The sequence below is a fragment of the Pomacea canaliculata genome, linkage group LG5 (genome assembly GCF_003073045.1).
Source record: "Pomacea canaliculata isolate SZHN2017 linkage group LG5, ASM307304v1, whole genome shotgun sequence".
NCBI classification, from domain to species: domain Eukaryota; kingdom Metazoa; phylum Mollusca; class Gastropoda; order Architaenioglossa; family Ampullariidae; genus Pomacea; species Pomacea canaliculata.
In genome coordinates, this window is record NC_037594.1 from 19,931,352 (window position 1) to 19,950,029 (window position 18,678).

Consider the following 18,678-nt stretch of genomic DNA (forward strand, 5'->3'; position numbering starts at 1 on the left):
CTGGTCATCTACATTCACAGCATGTAAACGTGTTCCCCTTGACTGAGTGATGGATCGATTGACTGATCCTAATTTGTTAGATATATAATTGTTTATTTGAAGGCTTTGTATTTGATAATTGTTCAAAATACATTTTAACTATATTTTGAAATATTTTTTGTTTACTTTTGTTACTATTTTTTTTATTTTTTAGAGGTTTTAACGTATTCTGACTTGTTTTGTTTTATTTATTTCCTTTACAGGATTGATTTTATTATTACTTAATAGTGGATTTATAATTTAGTTAGTTTATCTTTCTTTCAAAATGTCTGGGAGGAAATCCAAAGGAACTTAATGTTACCATTATTTTCTGAATCTTATTTATGACAATATTTTTGACGATGTTTGTTTTGTCAGACGGTTGATTTTTGTACCTCCGGCAGTGCTCCGTTGTCAGACTACCAGGTAAGTATTGTCAAACCATCTCTGTCTCGGTTTTAACTGTACAGTCTTCACTGCCCTTTCCAGGTGTTACTAAGATGTTACTAAGACTTGCACTTTGTTATGGGCTGATCGCAAATGTCAAAGTCCCTCTGACGTTATCGCACATACATGATCGTCACAGTTCACTGGATACCTACACCCTCTCGCCCATCAACATTCATCAGAAATAACGGTAACTCAATATTTGCATACACGATGATAACCCTAGCATTGGTTATCAAATAAATAAATATTCTGCTCCCTACATTGTACTAATATCTTCAAACTCCATTTTCCTCTCAGCCTTCTCCCTGTGCTCCTGCTGTTCAGGCGTTATCAGTGCGGCCAGCCGTGATAATTAGATTGTCTGTTTGTTGGCTGGTCTGTCCCTGTTACAAACCGCAGCTAATCAATCCCCTGTGCTAGTTGCCCAAACTACCATGAGCATGCAGAATATGTGTTCGGACATTTCTCCGGAATTTTATTTAAAAAAAAAATAGAAGGTAAGTGGTGTGTGTTTTATATATATGTGTGTGTATTGTGTGTGCACCTTTATTAAACATACTCCATATTGTAGCAACTCACATTCTAACAAAGAATAATTTGCTAACACTCCACATATCAATAAAGAATAACAAATGAGACAAAAACCTCTGCGGCTGTCAAGGGATTCGTCACAAACCGACACAAAGATGTAAAACTTATTGACTTTCCCACTGTACACAAGATATGCACATAGATACACAGGGTGTGGGGGAAAAGCTAGCGATTGGTGCATTCACTTGGTTCCTGGCACACAATAACAAAAGTAGTCGATATTTCAGAACCTCACAGACGGTTAGTAACATGAGAACACGGGGAAAATGATGCTGTATCGATAACTTGCATTGAAGATTGGCAATTGGCAGATATCCTAGGGGAGGAGGAAGCACGATAATAATGAAGGGGAGGGATGAAGGTTGGTCATGAATACCATCCATACCATCAGTGCGTGCACACTCAAACTAAACATTCCTGGGTAGCGGAACTTCAAAACGATTTTACTTCGGTTGCACGGAGTTGTTTTGATTGTTTTGTTTGTTTTTTTTGTTGTTGTTGTTGTTTTTGTTTTGTTGTCTTTTTGTTTTTTTGCTGCATACAGATGGGCATGTGCCCTAACGAGCCTTCTCATATTCAGTTCGTTGAACTCGAAAGTTGAGTTCAAGGACGATTTACTGCGAAATTCTGACAGCTATTGCGGTAAAGTGAAGTGACCCAAGGGTCACATGACGTCAGGAGTTGCACTTTAAGGCTCGGTGATTTAAAATTCAAATTAAAATCCATTACAAGATAATTGTAACTTAGCATGTACTCTGTTCGTCGACCCCATAACACTCGTCGTCCTTTACATCGTGTCCCTTACTAAAGCACTCCCCATCCACATTCTAAGAAGTTGCACCGCCTACTGACGAGGTCAGAAGTGTTTTGCACACTAAAACTCCAATACCTGCGTCAGTTAAAGGTACAGTAGAGGCTGTGACGTGCTGTGTGACGTCAGCGAGGGACAGGAAGTGTCGGTCATTTTAGGATTTGAACTCAAGTGATGGTGTGTGTCGTTAGTTGAATTAGTGATACATATTAGTGATAACATCAAGATGGCTGTGAGAAATGTCCAACCATATCATTGCATCAGTTCACACTGGGATCACGTTGGTGTCATCAGAGGACGAGACTTCGTTGAAGAAACTAAAGAATCCCGTGTAATTTCTTTTATTAAACACAACATCCTATAAAACATTCAACTTTTTCCACAAGAACAGACACGAAAATAGATTCGCATTTTTAGATTTCTGTAAATGCCTGCATTCTTTACGAGATTTAAGAACAAAGTTGGAAACTTATTCGTCATGTTCCTTTGCGAGGACTTTGTTACAATGTCATGATCAGCATTTCTTCTGAGGAGGGCGGGGAATAGTTCCCTCATGTAGCATCATATCTAGTAGCAAGTATGTTCTGTGGTCTCTGGGTTTCTTAGCAACGCATCCGCTGTTTTCTCAGTCTTTCTTTTTCATTGATCAGTCTTTTTATTTCAGGTTAATTTTGCTGCCCAGATCCACCTCCTCCCAGCACAAGGCTGGCATCAGCAGTACATTGACGAAGCTGAGCAAACATTGGTTTGAACTATTAGTCTGCTTCGTGCTCAATCTCAAATGTCAAGAGTATGTCTAGAAACTTAGTTGCTTTGATGTTAAAAGCTAGCCCACCGGGCATGGCTCTTTCTCCTGGCTGAAGTGCATCGATCGTTCAATCAGGAATGTAAGACAAGAAACTGCATGTCCTTTATGTTATTCCCTCGTTCCATCTCTCTCTCTCTCACCGCGCATGACAATGGCAGTGTCAGCAAAAGTGGCAGTAACGGTGAAAATAACAGTGACAGTAACAATTTTGTATTTATTTAAGTAAATAAATTATGATTATACATTTGTTTTAGAAATGTTATATCCGGTACACCACTAGCTACAAACATTTATTGGTATTCTCTCCCTGTACACGTTGAGTGCAGGTCCACCGGACTCTGTTAGGAGATGGTAGCAAACGAACACGGCGATTAAATATTTAACTAATTCTTGTTTTACCACAGTCTACATTTTTCTTTCATTTGCCAGATGCTACAAAAAAGATATTCCATACAATTCAAAGCTTGACTTAAATAATCAGACATTAAAACGCATTTAATAGAAACACTTTAAAAAAAAAATGAACACACCATATTACGTTAGTATTTTGTGAATAAATTTTTTGTATTTTAATTTTTTTTTTTCATTGGCAGGACTTTTATAACACCAACATCAAGCTGCTGTATTTTTGGTTTGAGAAATATTTCATTGAGTGTGTGTTTCTATGAGCACTTGCACGATAGGCCAGAGACAGAGAGAACGAGGAAAAAGAAAAATTTAATTCATTTACAAAGATCTGTGAATGTAGAAGTACATTTCTAAACGTAATTAATGACACTTGAATGTATGCCTCAGCACGCAATCTGCTCTTACTTCCTGTCCTTAACGACCCCGGCGATGCACGCATTGACCCCTGGGAACCGCAGCAGCTCAACGCCGTGTGACGCAGGAACATGATGGCGATGACAAACAGCTCCACGGCAAACAACTGTCCTCAGTTCCTCAGTGCAAACTACAGCTGTGACCGCAGTGAAGGCCCACACCATCAGAGGTGTGGTGTGTCCGCCATGCTTTGATGTCACACAGTTTCCGCCAAGTCCTCGTCGGTTTCCTCACCACGCGCATCATCACCTCGGTGCTTGCAAAAGGTCAGCTGCCATGTTTCCGTCTTCTCAGCGCTCGGAAATATTTCAGTCGTCATGATCGTTAACACCTTCTTCCTTCCCGACCAGCTCCACCCCCTCCTTTTCTTCCTTCTCTTCTTCGGTTTTGAATTTTTGTCGTGCGTGTGCGTGCTCGTGCATGTCGGACGTGCATTCCACGTGTCGTAAGAGAAGCTGTGAGATATTTACTCCTTCAGTGTTTACAGTGCCGTCCCCTTACTTTAGACTGGCATCAAGCAAACAGTGTTTAGAGGTAGAACACACGAGTAGACAGACAGACTATCAAGACCACAGCACACCTTGATTCTAGCTACTAGCTAGTCCAACACCTCAGCTGCCGCCATTAATCATTCTTATTTTTCATATTTTGCTTTGTCATTACTTGAAATGAATTCGTTATACTGTTGTGGTATTTCTTTACTTATGTGCATAAAAAAAAAAATTAAGGGAAACTTTTTTTAGGTGAAATTTTTTTTCAGATATTTAATTATTGCTTTCCTCTCGGTTTCTCTTTACATGATCAAAAAAAAAAAAAAACCAAAAACAAACAAACAAACAAAAAAAGAACAGCGAAAAAAACCCAACAAACAACCCCCCCCCAAAAAAAAAAAAAAAACCCCAAAAAACCAAAAACAACTATCCTCACCATTACTTTTTTCTCATTAAGGGATCTACCCTTTCTTGAAAATAAAGAATGATTTCTTCCGAGGATTTATTTGGACGCTGGAATCAGATCATGGCCTGCTTTTTGTAAGCATTAACCTTCTGCCCTTCCTGACAGCATGAATCCCTTGCCATCAGTGCAGGCACAATGTTCCGGTATGACGAGCTTTGTAAACTATCCGAGTGTCTTCTGACGCAATTATTGATTCATTAGGTGCACTGCCTGACCTCGCCAGCACCCACACGGCATCTAGCACTTGTTGGCACCAATCTTCCTGCGCACTTGGCTGTGGTGGAGGTGAGCGTCGGTCAGCCATGCTGCTGGCTGACGTTTAACGTCTTTACGCCTGCTGCTGATGCAGCAACAATCCGCCCACAGGTCCGCCCGCCGCGCAACAAACCCACGGCCTGCTGGTGCACCCGTACCTCAGGCTCTGTCGACCCGCTGGTGAACCAGTTTCTGGCCAGACTTCACTCCTTTCTGGACTCCAGCCTGTGCAGCGAATCGGCGGTCAAAGGTCAAAGAGACAGTCATCGGAAAATTGTCTTTGACTGAGATGGACGCAGCGGCTTGTGTCACAGTCGCACGTGGAGGACAAAATGCAAGCAAACAAACAAAACCCCAGCAGAATTGCTTAGTAAACAAGAGCTTTGTAAACAGAGAATCCCAACACCCTACCCGTTCACTTTCACGCCCCCACCCCCACATCAACAGCTGTCAGTAAAAATAAATTTTTTGTGAAAACTCACTTTGAAACGTATTTTCGAGGAAAAAAAACAAAAAAAAAAAAAAAAACAAAAAAAACAAACAAACAAAAAACAAACAAAACAACAACAAAACAAACAAAAACCGACAACAACAACTGTGTTAAATAATTTTCTCAAACTAATACTCGAGTTCCTAAGACAGTACGACAGTAGCTGTGAATACAAATTTCAAATCGTTTCAATCGATACCAGTGCTGCAGATGGAGGCAATAATGACTGTAATTAAGCAGGAGATCATGGACCATAAATGTGATTAAAAGTATTTGTTTATCTCTCCATCATGTTTTGGATTAATGCAGTGTTTTAGTTTGTTTTTTTTTAATTAGATCGAGGGCTGGATATACAATGCATAACCTTTAATTTTTCTGATAACCTCGTAAATACAGATTTATCATCGTCATGGTCATTGTTGTTGTCTATCTGGATAGGGAAGATATCTGAATATCTATTTGATTTCTAAAGGTAAGTGATTATCTATTAAGTAGATTACGGAGATTACATTGTAGTGGATGACACTCAGACCGTCATCTGAAGAGGGACAGGAGAAACAGATGAGAGTTAGGAATCGAGGAAGGAAAAAGAGGGATAGAGTGGAAAGAGATAGGGAGGAAGGGAGAGAAAGATAGAGAGGGTAGGTGCCACGGAAAGCACAAAAAACCGAAAAAAAAAAAAAACAGAGAGAACGAGACAGAGAGGGGAATGACAAAAAGGTGGGGAGAGAAGACACAGAGAAAAATGGAGAAGATGGATGGACAGGTGTGTTGGATGCAGAAAACTGCTTGAGTGTGCGTGGAGACAGGTACACACGCATGTCGATCGCTGATGGTGGAGATGATGGAGACACCGGGACACTGCAGGTAGGACGAGGAATACATTTCTGGAGGACGATGTCTTCGGAACGGAACCCGACTGATTGAAACACTCAAGACGCAGCTCCTACCTGTGGTGCACACAGATAAACACTACAGGTGTTCTTTAGTGTAATTACTTCTGTACTTTGTCTCTGTGTCTGTCTTCAGTGTGTCTGTCCCAAGATTGCTCGCTAACTCATTACCGCTGCTTTAGTCAGCTTTTCAATTTTTAATTTCATGTGTTGGCTTTGTCTTTCTTTGCATCGTAGACACTTCCGCGCGTGTATCCATTTCCTAGGAAGCGAGATTAACTCTGATTTTCTGAGACCACTTTTCAAGTCAGCCGCACACCTCCGCAGGACAGGTAGAATGAACGCTTTAAGTATTTATCGACGTGGTCAGAAGAAAGGTAGAGAGAAGATGGCAGATCTCATCCGGGTATTAAAAGTGTCACCGGTAAAACCTGGACCTGGTGTCAGCTGGCGGCCAAGCACGCTAAGTTCAGAACTGCGTGAGACGTGGTGAGGTGAGGTGAGGTGAGGTGAGGTGAGGTGAGGTGAGGTGGGGTGGCGATGGGGTGGGCGGGACAATAAACTATAACAACTGCTGCAGCCCTTCAGCCGGTTGGCCCGTTGCCAGGCTTGCCATGCCCCTTACGTCATCCACAGTCCAAGCCAACCGCCGCGGCTTTGTGATCGAATGACCTATTGATCACCTGGCATGGGGCTGTGCTTTTTGCAAGCTCTAGTTATGTAGAAAAAGAGAAGGAAATGCTGACATGATCGGTGCAGACGTGGACAGGCCACGAAAGTACATTACTGAACGGTTAAAAGAGCGGTTACCCACCCAGCGCCTCCAGGTCTCCTCCACGGAACCTCTAAATTCCATTGCAGGCTGGTGCTCACTCAACCCTCCCTTCAGTACTGTGTTCACTTGTTCCCTCGGTTGCCCCTGACGTGGCAAGCTGCCAACTGCTGAGGAAACACGATAGGAAACCCTCACCAACAAATACTTGCAGCCTTCACCTCTCGCACCTCACTCTAGCATTTGTAGGGTTAACCACAGGCTTTTGTGGGTAGGTGGGGGAGAGAGGGGGATGAAGGAAGTGGTGAGTCCATCATCAAGTTTAAGACTTGACATTTTGATTCGTAGGTGTTTGTATATCACATAGTCTACTACTACTTGAACGCTGATGTAATGTTTGTCTGGAGTGAGTGAATAAATTTCCTCTACTGTACCAGTGGGATGGAAGTTTCCCTTCCTCTCTTCAGCTTCTAAAAAAAGGAATACAGCAACTTTTATTCCAGTATGACTAGGCGTATTGTGGCCTCTCATCGGTCTCTAAATGGACGAAGTGGGTGTTGCTATGGCTTGTACTTGTTTCCGTCCACCATGCAAATAAAACAAGTGTCCATTGAGGTTCCAACATCATCAGCGTGTGCATGTTGTAGCGGCGGTCGTGCAAATGCTCTTTCGTGATGTCCAAGTAATTACATCATTTTTTTTCTGAGAGTGTGTATGTGTGTGTGGGGGCGACTGGAGGGAGCGGGGGAGTCCTCTGTGATCACCAGAATATTAAAGCTTTGTCCGCAGGCCATAAATCTCGAGGGTTTGTGTCGGTGCCAAAATGGAGAGAGCTCTGGCTTCTCCTTAACTCTACCTTGTTGACACGTGGAGAGGGCGAAAGTATCCTCCTGTGTATTGACAGTCTGCTGTTATACAGGTGGTCTACTTGTTAGTACTGTCAAAAAGTAGCAGTCGACTGTTTAAGTATACCGAACTACAACAATAAGTAGTGGCGGTCTGTTGTACACATTGCCAACTCACAAAGAAATGTCGCGGTGAGTTGTGAATACCTGCAGGTCTGTTGTTGCTCTGCCATTCTTCCTGATATATAATTATTTCTCTGACTAGAGTGGAGGTTTCTGAGAACACTTTCCCCTCTTTTTCTTATCCTGGTTTCACAGAAGACAAGATTCCTGATACCAGCTCGGGTACACACAAGAGGTGTCCGGAGTGTTGGGGGGCATCGCGCGTGACGAAAGTCACGAGGATTAGAAAAGAAAAGAAAATAATTCAAGTTTCGTCTTTGTAGAGCTGTCAATCTGTTCCGGGTCACGCACACGATCGTGATTATTAGAGCAGAGCCTGCCATTAGCATTGGGCGTGGGAACGAGAAGTGAACACAAATAGTGGTGGTGGTGGTGGTGGTGGTGGTGGTGGTGGTGGTGGTGGTGGAGGAAAGAGGAGGAGAAAGGTGGTTTACGATTTGCACCTGTATATGAATAGTCGAGGGGGGTGTGTATGTCGAGGGGCGTAGGTATGTATGGATATGAATGTCTTCATGATGATGACACCACATCAACAGCAAGAGCAGCAGATTAAAGTTTGTGTAGATAAGCTTGTCCGATCGTGTGTACATACGTGTATGTGTGTGCGCGCAAAAATGTAGATTGTGTGTTTATAATTAATAATATTATTGTGTATACATAACTATGCATGTATACATTCATGTATCTCTACACGTGTATATATTTACGTGTGTGTTTGTGTGTACACATGCTTGTTCCCGCTCTCTGCATGGATCATCACACACTGTATTTGTTCAGAGTTTATTCGTCCACACAGTCTCCACATCACTGCCAACCTTCTTTTCACCGAGAATGTGTCGGGAACTATAACCACGAGTAAACTCGTGTTTGAGATAATTTGGGGGTTTGCATTTATACATTCGTGTTTTTTTTTCTCCACCTATCTCTTCTGTACTGTCTTGCATGTTAACCCATAATTTTGTATCGTGCTTCTAACTTCTCAGTGTCCTGTGATCTGTAATTACTGGCGTCCTTCGCATGCCCTCACTCCATCCCGAAAAATTATTATTGAATTGTACAGCGCATTACATACGAGGTCAATGCATGCACACACCTACAAAGGCGCCGACAGTCAGTCAAGCAAGAAATACAACCGTCAGCAAGCAGACTATTCTACCAGGCCAACCATAAACAGAGTATGGTTAAAGATGAAAGATGACACAAGAAGTGAGCGAAAGTACTCTCTTTGATTATCAAATATATTTCTTAAGAGATAAGTTTTGATGTCTGACTTAAAAGACAGTTCAAAGAGAACGGGGCAGTGAAATGCAAACGGTGGAGCGAAAGAAGAAGGAGCGTCCGTTTCGAGGAACAGAGAGGAAGGCAACGTAAGCAGACGAAGGACAAATAAAACGCAGACGATCTGGCGAAAGAGATGTCAGCTTTAAAGAAAAAGTAATAGAGGACAGCAGACATTTCAGTTAACTTGCACAGGTTATTAAAATGACCTCAGTTTTTTTTTTTTCATCATTTTCCATTTGTCTGCTGTTAGTTGTGGGTAGTCAAGGCAACTGAGGTGAAAAGCGCGGCCAGGATTCTGCCATCACCATTGTACGACTGACACATTCACGACTACTATGGTATTAATAAAACATGATGACAATGTTAAATCAAACCGCGACCATCTTATTGTTGATTAGAAAGAAGCTTCAAACCAATGACCAGTAATTGTCTTCCTCACCTGCTCAAGCACATCGTTTTTACACAAGACATAAATGTACATTATTTTGTCTGACAGAGTCGACTTCTTTCTTCTCAATGGGAGGGTATTGGTGAAACATAAAAAGTGACTTGCACGTACATGCACTGACCGCAGGTGTGACTATTCTTTCACCTGCCGTGACCCCCACCGCCCCCAGTCTCCCAGTGTGCGTGGGCACGAGTGTTTACACACGGGGGGACATGCAGGCGGTGTCCTCAGCCAAGATTCTAACCCTGCCCAGGTACACATCTTATGTTGGCATTTTCCCAGGCAAACACAGCTGTGAGTTTATCACTGGCCACATACACGCCAGTGCGAGGCCGTACGCACGACAAGTTCCATCCTACGTACGTACGCACCTCCGGTCGGATATATTCCTACATGTTGGCCCAGTGATACAGAGACAGAACTAGGACTTCGTGAACCTTCCAAATGTTTGTCTCGAGGACTTTGTGTCCACTCTCGCCTGCCATATCATTAGTCCGGCATTCAGGTGCAAGGGTCTCGGCCAACCGTTGGCTGGCAACCAAGGACTTTGTCAGCAAAGTGAGGAACTTGGTGGGCTGGGTCGACTGACACGCTCGTGTGCATGTGAAAAATGGTGGTGGTGGTTGTAGGGTGGAGGTGTTGATGCACTATAATTGTCCCTTTTGTTCCACTGACGCCCTCGTGTTTACATGTTTACCTGCTGCTTCTGGAGGTCAGATCTTGCTGCCAGAAATTTTGGCTGGCTCTTTCTTGCAGCCTTTATTGTCGGAAGAATGTCGCATCAGTTTCTTTTATTCCCTTTCTCTCTCTCCTCCTTTCTCCCTTCCCTACTTCTACCTCCTCCCACAAAGATATATATTTATTTTTTTTAAACATGCAAACACATTACATAAATATTTTAAATTATAAATTCTCAGGTTGAGCGTTCGGCTTGCTAAGATTAAATACTAGGAAAAGCGCTGTAAAAATGTTCATTATTATCATTAATAATTACGCCTAAATTTTAACTGTCTCATCATAATTATCACAACATCAAAGAGAATATTTCTAATCACTGGGTTTACTTTTCATTATTCTGTTTTTCGCGGTCGGGGAGAAACACAAAACAACACTTGTGGTTTGCACAAGAGCAAAAGAGGGCTAAGGAGATTTATCTCGAGGGGCAAATCTTGTGAACGTGCATGGTGGTTTACACCTCGTGCACACGGATCCAGGCCACCGGTTCAACAGCACCGGCCTGGTGTTTCGATCAGCTGAGCTCTTTACCTTTCAGCTGGTGGAAACAAGGTCACTCAGGGGAGGACACTGTGCACTTGCAGGCCCCTGATCTGTGTGTGTGTGGGACACGTGCATGTGTGTGTGTGTGAGACCGAGGGAAGCTGCCAAGCTGGACACCCAAGGTGTGTCTTGTGTGCGCCATGCATGCTAACCTCGCGGTCGACATCTTTGTCGTCTCTGCATCAACACAAATAAAGTGTAAACCTCAGCGCTTTTTCCTCTTAATTGTTGAACACGAACGCACGCGCGAGCACGCACACACACACACAAAACAAACACGCGCACAAACAAACCCTTCGTTTGGATTATCACCATCGCGTATAGTCATTCCATGAAAGGATGAACTCTATTCAAGCTTAAACTCTGCTGATCTTTATGTTGGAGGGGATGGGGATGAAAGTCTCTGTAACATCGCTTCCTCGGACTCCCCCACCTTGCGCTGGGGGTCGACATACCTAGTGATACTTATCTCTTCAAACTGCTTGATGTTACCTGAAGTAATATCTTACCTGGCCACGATACTCACCGCATGACAATTACCTGATCCCAATTAAGACTTACCGTCCCAATACCTGGAATAACAATAAGAGAGACGAGAAAAGGAAGACAAGAGGAAAAGAACAGAAAAAGGACGAAAGAACAAACCAACAGAAAGAGAAGGGTTAACGGACCACGGCAAGAGGAGTTCTTCCCACAGTCTATCAACCTAGGCTTCATCTGCAGACTCCTCAACCCCTCCCCTGTTGTGATGAAAATTATCGTCTACCAGAGTAATTACTGCCCGTGAGTCCACAGCCTGTAATGTTTCCATCTCACAGCACGGCTTCCGCCCGCGCGATGTTCGTTCAGTCGAGGACTACATCCTTCTGTGTACTGCGGTCTCCATTACATGCTATCGATGAGCTTACAAACACCAGTCTCCTACAGTCATTCCAGTCTCTCAAACGTTTATTCCTTCTTCCTTCTTTCATTCCGACCGTTCTTTATTTCTCTTCTTTTGAGTCTTTGGTGAACGCGTGGATTCAACCCTCCTCTCCTCCAAAAATGTTCACTAAAACACACTCACGGTATGTACACTACGTTTTTCTATTGAATTATTAAAGTGAATTCCACGTGGGCGAGGTGAGAATGCATTAGTAAATAAGTCATTCCAGGTGTGTTTATCGCAGGCCACAGGTGGCGCCTCGCACCAGCAGGTAATTCCCAGCATGCCTTCGTCCACGTGTATCACACCAGACTGTGTCACATCCATCTTTCTGTTTTGACACTGTTAAGGCGAGTGTTTGATAGGTAATTCAGAAACTGCTGTGCACGGAGGAGAGGTGCGAAAAACACTTAGGGGGCCTTCGTGCATGTCTGTGCGTGTGTGTGGATCATTGCCTATGCGTGTGTATGCATGTGCGTGTGCGTGTGTGCCATACCACGTGTCAGCACGTGCACAGGGGACTTCCACTTGCTTCTCGCCGTGGCAGAGCGCCATATGCTCATTAAGTCTTGATGAGGGCGGTCTCTTTGATGTTGGGGTTGCGGTGTACAACAAAGTCGACTGCCGCCTGGAGTATGAAAACGAGTAACAAGACTCAGTTGACACTGTCCACCTCATCAACTGATGGAGAAAGAACACGCACCTGTGGCTGAAGAAGTGAAATACAAGGATAGCAGTTAGGGATCTCCATGGCCAATGCTCACCTAACTCAGCTGCTATGAACGACATATGTCTTTATCATTCTATATATATATATAATATTAGAGTCAAGATAGTAAAAACACAAACATTTGGTTATGTCGACTATAACGAATGTTAAACATCACTGGCGCGTACGTGAAACACTGGCGCACATTCCACCGACACCCTACCCCACCGCCACCCCCACCAACAATAGTTTTTCCATCGATTGATCCCTCCCTTCATCATAGGTCCACGTACCTATCAATCTAACCCTCATCCAATCATGGCTCGTTCTTGCCAGCATAGCCTAACTAGTTATTTGTCGGTTAGCCGGTACGTCCGGAGGCGTCATTCGTGCGTGTCCGGACACCACCTCACCCTGCCAACTCTTCCATAAGAAAACGATCTCGATCAAAGATTTATGTATATTCTAGTATTTATTATCTTTGGCTTGATCAGATGCAGCGATACCTTATTGTTACCTCACCATACAGCCTTTGTTTACGATGACCCGCTACATGTCAGATGCTCCTGGGAGAGAGGGAACGAACCAAGAGAGAGAGAGAAACAAACTCGGATGAACTTAACTTCTAGTTCGTGTCCTGCTCGTGACGCACCACGTGAGCTTTTATCGCAGACGGCAGACAGCAGACTGACGCGGGAAAAACATCAATCATCGACGATGACACAGCGAGGATTAAGCGACCTTGTGTGCGAGGTCTAGCACCGAGCACACGCAGAGCTCGGGACGAGCAGGTCGCCTACCTGGATGGCACTGAGGGTGGATGATTGGGTGGGTTAAACGGGTCAGCATGGCTGGCAGTGAGGGTGGATGATCAGGGAGGGTTAAACAGGTCAGCATGAGCTCGTTTAGCAGCATCACCCTCTCTCTCTACCTCCTACCCTCTGCACTCCAGCCTCTAGCTGTGAGAGGTTCGATGGTGTGACTGACTGGAACTACGATCACACACCATGTCTCACTGTCGTAGCCTGCATTATTTATGTGTAAGCACGTTTGGCATGCAGGCATAAGCCTCTTGTGGTAAATTTATTCTAAGATCTTTTCTGACTAGCGGGGAGGGGACAGAGAACTCGCATATCACGAAGTAGATTGAATTTTAGATAATAATCATGCCCACCCCACACACACACATACACCACACACACATAGTCTTCCTCTCTCAGCTAATGACCAGCTTTCGTCCTGATTAAATAGCTGCAATGTGTTATCGAGTTCCACCAGCCTGTGGAAGCCTCGTCTCCATTCTGGAGGTCGACTTGAACTGCAGAAAGACGAGGAACTACACAGCCAAGGGGATGAGACATGGGAGACACCCCTATGTCGAGGGGTGGGATGGTGGTGGGGACAGGAAGCATTTCTTCACTTCGACAGCCTCTCCTCAATGTCCTCAAAGCTGGTCCATCCGACAAGTCCACTCAAGCCCATTCCATCACTTGCGGGTGATAGCTCCCCATTCACCCGCCTACTGGGGGACGGCGGTGGGGAGAGGGGCAGACTCACAACCTATACGGTTTTTTTTTTCTTTAAATTGTTACAAACGCAGATGTTCTCGCCAGAAGTGTTCTTTCTTTAATTCCGCCCATTTCATGTGCCAGTCCCATTGCCTTTCCTCGTGAAACTCCAAACTCAGCAGACATTTCTTGGACACGCGAGGGAAGGGAAAGAAATGAATCCTGGTGTAATCATGGCTGTTCACGGGTCTTTTTCTGTGGCCTTTTGTGGCAGACATTGCCGAACCTCTTTGAAGTGACTCTGAAGCGATATCCAGGGGAAGGGGGAAATGGAATCTTTTAGCTATTGTCAGCAGAAGACGATAACACAACGGCGAGAAGTTTGAGAAGGATTCTGCTGTTTCCACTGACGAGTGAATTCCGGGGAATGTTCATGGAAATGCAGGTTCTGTCTTTTTATGGCTTCCTGCAATGTTTGTGATAAACGGTTCACTCAATTTGTTAGCAAACAATCTGCGAGATAGTTTCCTGAAATTCCGTTAAAACATTTTCAATCAAGAGAAAAAAAAGTGTTTGTATCTCCCCACCACACACAATGAGGAATTGGGTAAAGATGGTTTATGGCTGCAATAAAAATTGTATTCTAATGATAAACTTCAGTTTCAGTAAGCTGCGCTCATTCTGTTTAAAAGTAAGATGGTTTTCGAAAATTTGCTCAACCAAGAAACCTTTAAAGTTTAAAAAACGGGTAGTAAAATTGTCCCCGTTGCTATGGCAACCACGGCGTGAAATCTAATCAATGGATGTTGTCTGTGTTCGGTACCTAGCAGCACCGCCATTACCGTGGTGGCGACAGAACATAAGCTAATTTTTGCAACCAGACTGGTTCTGACCCTGGAGTCGTACCTCAACCTCCACAACCCCATCTGAACGACAGACAACATCCGCGCTTGTCTCCCTTTTGCTGCCTACATGCTCTTCTGATGCTCCGGAAACTTTCGTCGCTGACCTCGTGTCTTCCACGTGTCTGGCACGTGAGAGTTGTTTGTTCTTCCACCCTCTCCACCTCTCATCATGTTCCTGCAAGAACTGCTCGGCATTTTATTCTCAATGTCGGGAGTTGAGTTCTCAAACTTCCGCAAAGCACGTCTTTCTCTCTTTCTCTCTGTTCCACTTGAACATCACTACAACTGTTTTATACCTTCTTACTTTGTCGGGTAGCAGTTTTCTTTCTGGCAACCGACCACATTCAAGATGCATCGTCAGCAAACACATAAAACGCGTAGACTTAATGTCTTCACCTGTGAGACCTCCACACGGTGAGAAAGTTATTGCGTTTGCTCTGTTGCCGTCTCGGATGGCAGAGTGGAAGGAAAAAAAAATTAAGGATGATTTTTATTGGCTCGTTTCATCTTTCGTGAAGTAGGTCACAATTGGGTCACCACCTGCACTAAATTTAGCGCGCACCTTGCAGACAAAATGTTGGAGGCGCCTGTGGTTTGTTCCATGAGCCCTTGGCACACCCGGCGCTGAGTTTTACACTCGGGGGGGCTGGGACTGGAGCTCGATACAAATTTGAAATGTTGCTACAACCCGCGTAGCGCTAACAACGGGAGGGAAACTGGGTCGTGACTCATCCACGGTTTATTTTTTTTAATAACCTGGGAGGAGGTCGCTATTGCATGGGGACTGTTGTCCCCACCCTATGCGGCTACTGAGGACCTTTGTCATCGAATTTTCGTGTTTTTTTAAAGTATTCAATGCCCTTTTTACATCAGACTGGCCCGAACGTTTGGCCGAAGTGTAAAAGTCTCATTCTTTGATGTTGCTCGTTTGCGCCTACATAAGCACGATGAAAATTGGAAAACAAGATGCTTTGTCGTTAGCTAACGTGAACTCTCCATCCAGGACATGGGTCTGACCAACATTCCCTTTACTCATTTGATAAAACCGTGAATAACCGTTAGGAATAGCCATAGTTGTGGGTGGAAAACTTCATAAATATCGCTTCCATACAACATACAGCCTGTCAAGAGAGAAAGGTGTTTCCAATGTTTGGTGTCCTGTACCCTCCCAGCTAGCAATCCCCACAGTGTTCACCCAGGCGTACAGTTCAGTTGACTCCAATAAATTTTCTAACAATCAACCAGCTTGAAGAAATCTACATTTTTACGAGTGCAATTTTAAAAGTTAATTTCTAGTATAGAAATCAATTTGGGTCTGGCCACTATATATATATAGAGAGAGAGAGTAAGTGAGATATTTTAGGTCTATGCATGCCTACTCCCTAAAGGGAGTACATGTATAGAATTGCAGCCCGCAAGGTAGGTGAGACGTGTACACGCATGACCTGGTTTTTCTTATGTCTACGTGTTTTGATTTGCATCCGTGTGGCGTGTTTGCGCGCGTGCTAATGAGTAAGTGAGTGGAGAGAGTGTGTGTGTGTGATTGAGAGGACACCAAAGACAACTAACGGGCAGATTGGATCATAAAGGTTACCATGACAACCCTAGCAAAGACGACTCAGAAAACCAGTGTCGTCTGACAGGAATGACGAGTACAGAGAAGACGAGTGGAGGGAGGCCTGGAGGTGGGGTGGAGGTTGGAGGTGTCAACAGGATGTGCACAATGAGTTCTTGACATCTTGAGACTTTATTGACGCCTTAGAAGACTGATGTATAACTGGCAATTGTTTGTGCATTTCACAGCCTCTTTCAGCATTGATCCAGCTTGCCGTCCTTCTAAAACATTCGTTACTGACTGAGAGCCCTCTCTTTCACACGCTGACTGTCGAGATTAGTTCACCTTTGACCTACGACTTCAGCCGTTAGACATGGATTCAAATGTGTCTTAGTCGCAGTGTCCAGCTGCTTTGCAGAGATAAGCTGGTGTTCCGTCAACAACATCCCCATGTGAAATTTTGCTTCCTTTTTTGGATAATCATGAAAAATATTTCACGCAATTTAAGTCCAGCCAGGCTGCAAAAACAGCAAGTCACCAAAATATTTTAATTAACAAAACATGCATTATGAACAACTGTTATCGGTGAGGAGACACATTGCCGTTTGCACAAAATCTGGAACTTGACTGGTGACTAGCAAAACACAGGCCTAACTAAACACAAAATATAGTTTTATGACCAAAATTTTTTTGGAAGACAGATATTAAGAAGACAGCACTGACAGGAGGACACAAGATCACGAGTTGTATAGTCTGCATATGTGGCTTTTATATCCTAAAGAAAAAAAGTGAAAGTCCTGCTCGCTCGTACTGAGCTCGATCTCGTGTGGTTCATTATTATATATAATTTTTTTTTATTTTTTACTTATTTCTGATACTTTTTATTAAATTAAATGTATAATGTGTAAAACATTGTACAAATGGACCTATTTTTCATTTTAGCAAATGACCTCAAAAAGTACACAAATTCCACATTTTAATATTCAATTATTTTGTTTTAGAACAACGACATGAGTGGGCAATAATTCGCTTGCTAGAGGAACTGAACTTTATACGAAAGGTGGCCGCTTTTAGACCTCTGACAGGCTGGCCCTCGACAAACCGAGCGTCTCCATAGTAACATTAGTCGCGATGAGGTCAGCGGTGCTGACTACTGCTAAACCTCTAGGTACCGACCCCGGACAGGCATGTCCAGAACCACCGGCTTCGATCAATTCCTACGTGTTGCTGATGGGAATGGGGAGAAGGAGGTGTGGTGGTAGAGGTCGTCGTCGGGGGGACAGTCATCTGAGTAGTGGGGGTGGAGGGGAGGAGGTAAGGCCCCTGACCTGTTCCTGCTCGATAAACCCACTTCATTTTATTGCCAGTAGCAGTGCCAGCCACGGTGGTAAGGTTCCTCGCAGGCTGTAAATGTTATGCGCAGTCAGCCTCGTTTTGGAAGGTTGCTCGCTTCAGCGCGTTGAGTTGTTGTAGCTCGGAGCGCTGCATTATTCACACACAACGAGGATTATACTCGACACAAAGTAGTTGTGACTGTGATACCACAAATCAGATATAAATAGTTAATGACAGCTACCTTGGGATAAGTTTGGTTGACGTAGTTGTAGAGAGGAGGGGGGATGATGTGGGAGGGGACCTGATGGCTGAGGTGACTAAATATGGAGGTGATCGGGTGACATATGCAGGTAGGAACATATGGTTAATGAAGGTGAAGCTTACTAGAGCGCAAGTTAGCTGTGCAGAGAAAGTAATTTACAGAGAGTGGTTTAGATAAGGCACACCTTAGGTAAATTTATAGATAAGGCACATTTACAAATAATGCAATGTTGTAGATAAGATGTATTTACAGATACATGAAATGTGGGAAGCAAGGGAATTTACAGATAAGTCACATTTACAGATAAAACACGTTTACAACAAGGAAAGTTGTAGACAGGTGAGACAAATTTATAGCAATTATAGCACTTCAAAAATTTCTTGTAGGAATGATGAAGTTAATAAATTATCAGATTTTGATTGAAAGAATGAGTGATACTGCGTGAGCAAGTAAAAGAAATAGAGAAAAAAACATATAGATAGCGAGAGGAGTAAACAAAGAATGAAAGAAACTTCGCACCTGTTCTATAAACCTCAGCCTAACAACTATTTTCATCAAACAGGTTGGAGGTGAAAGG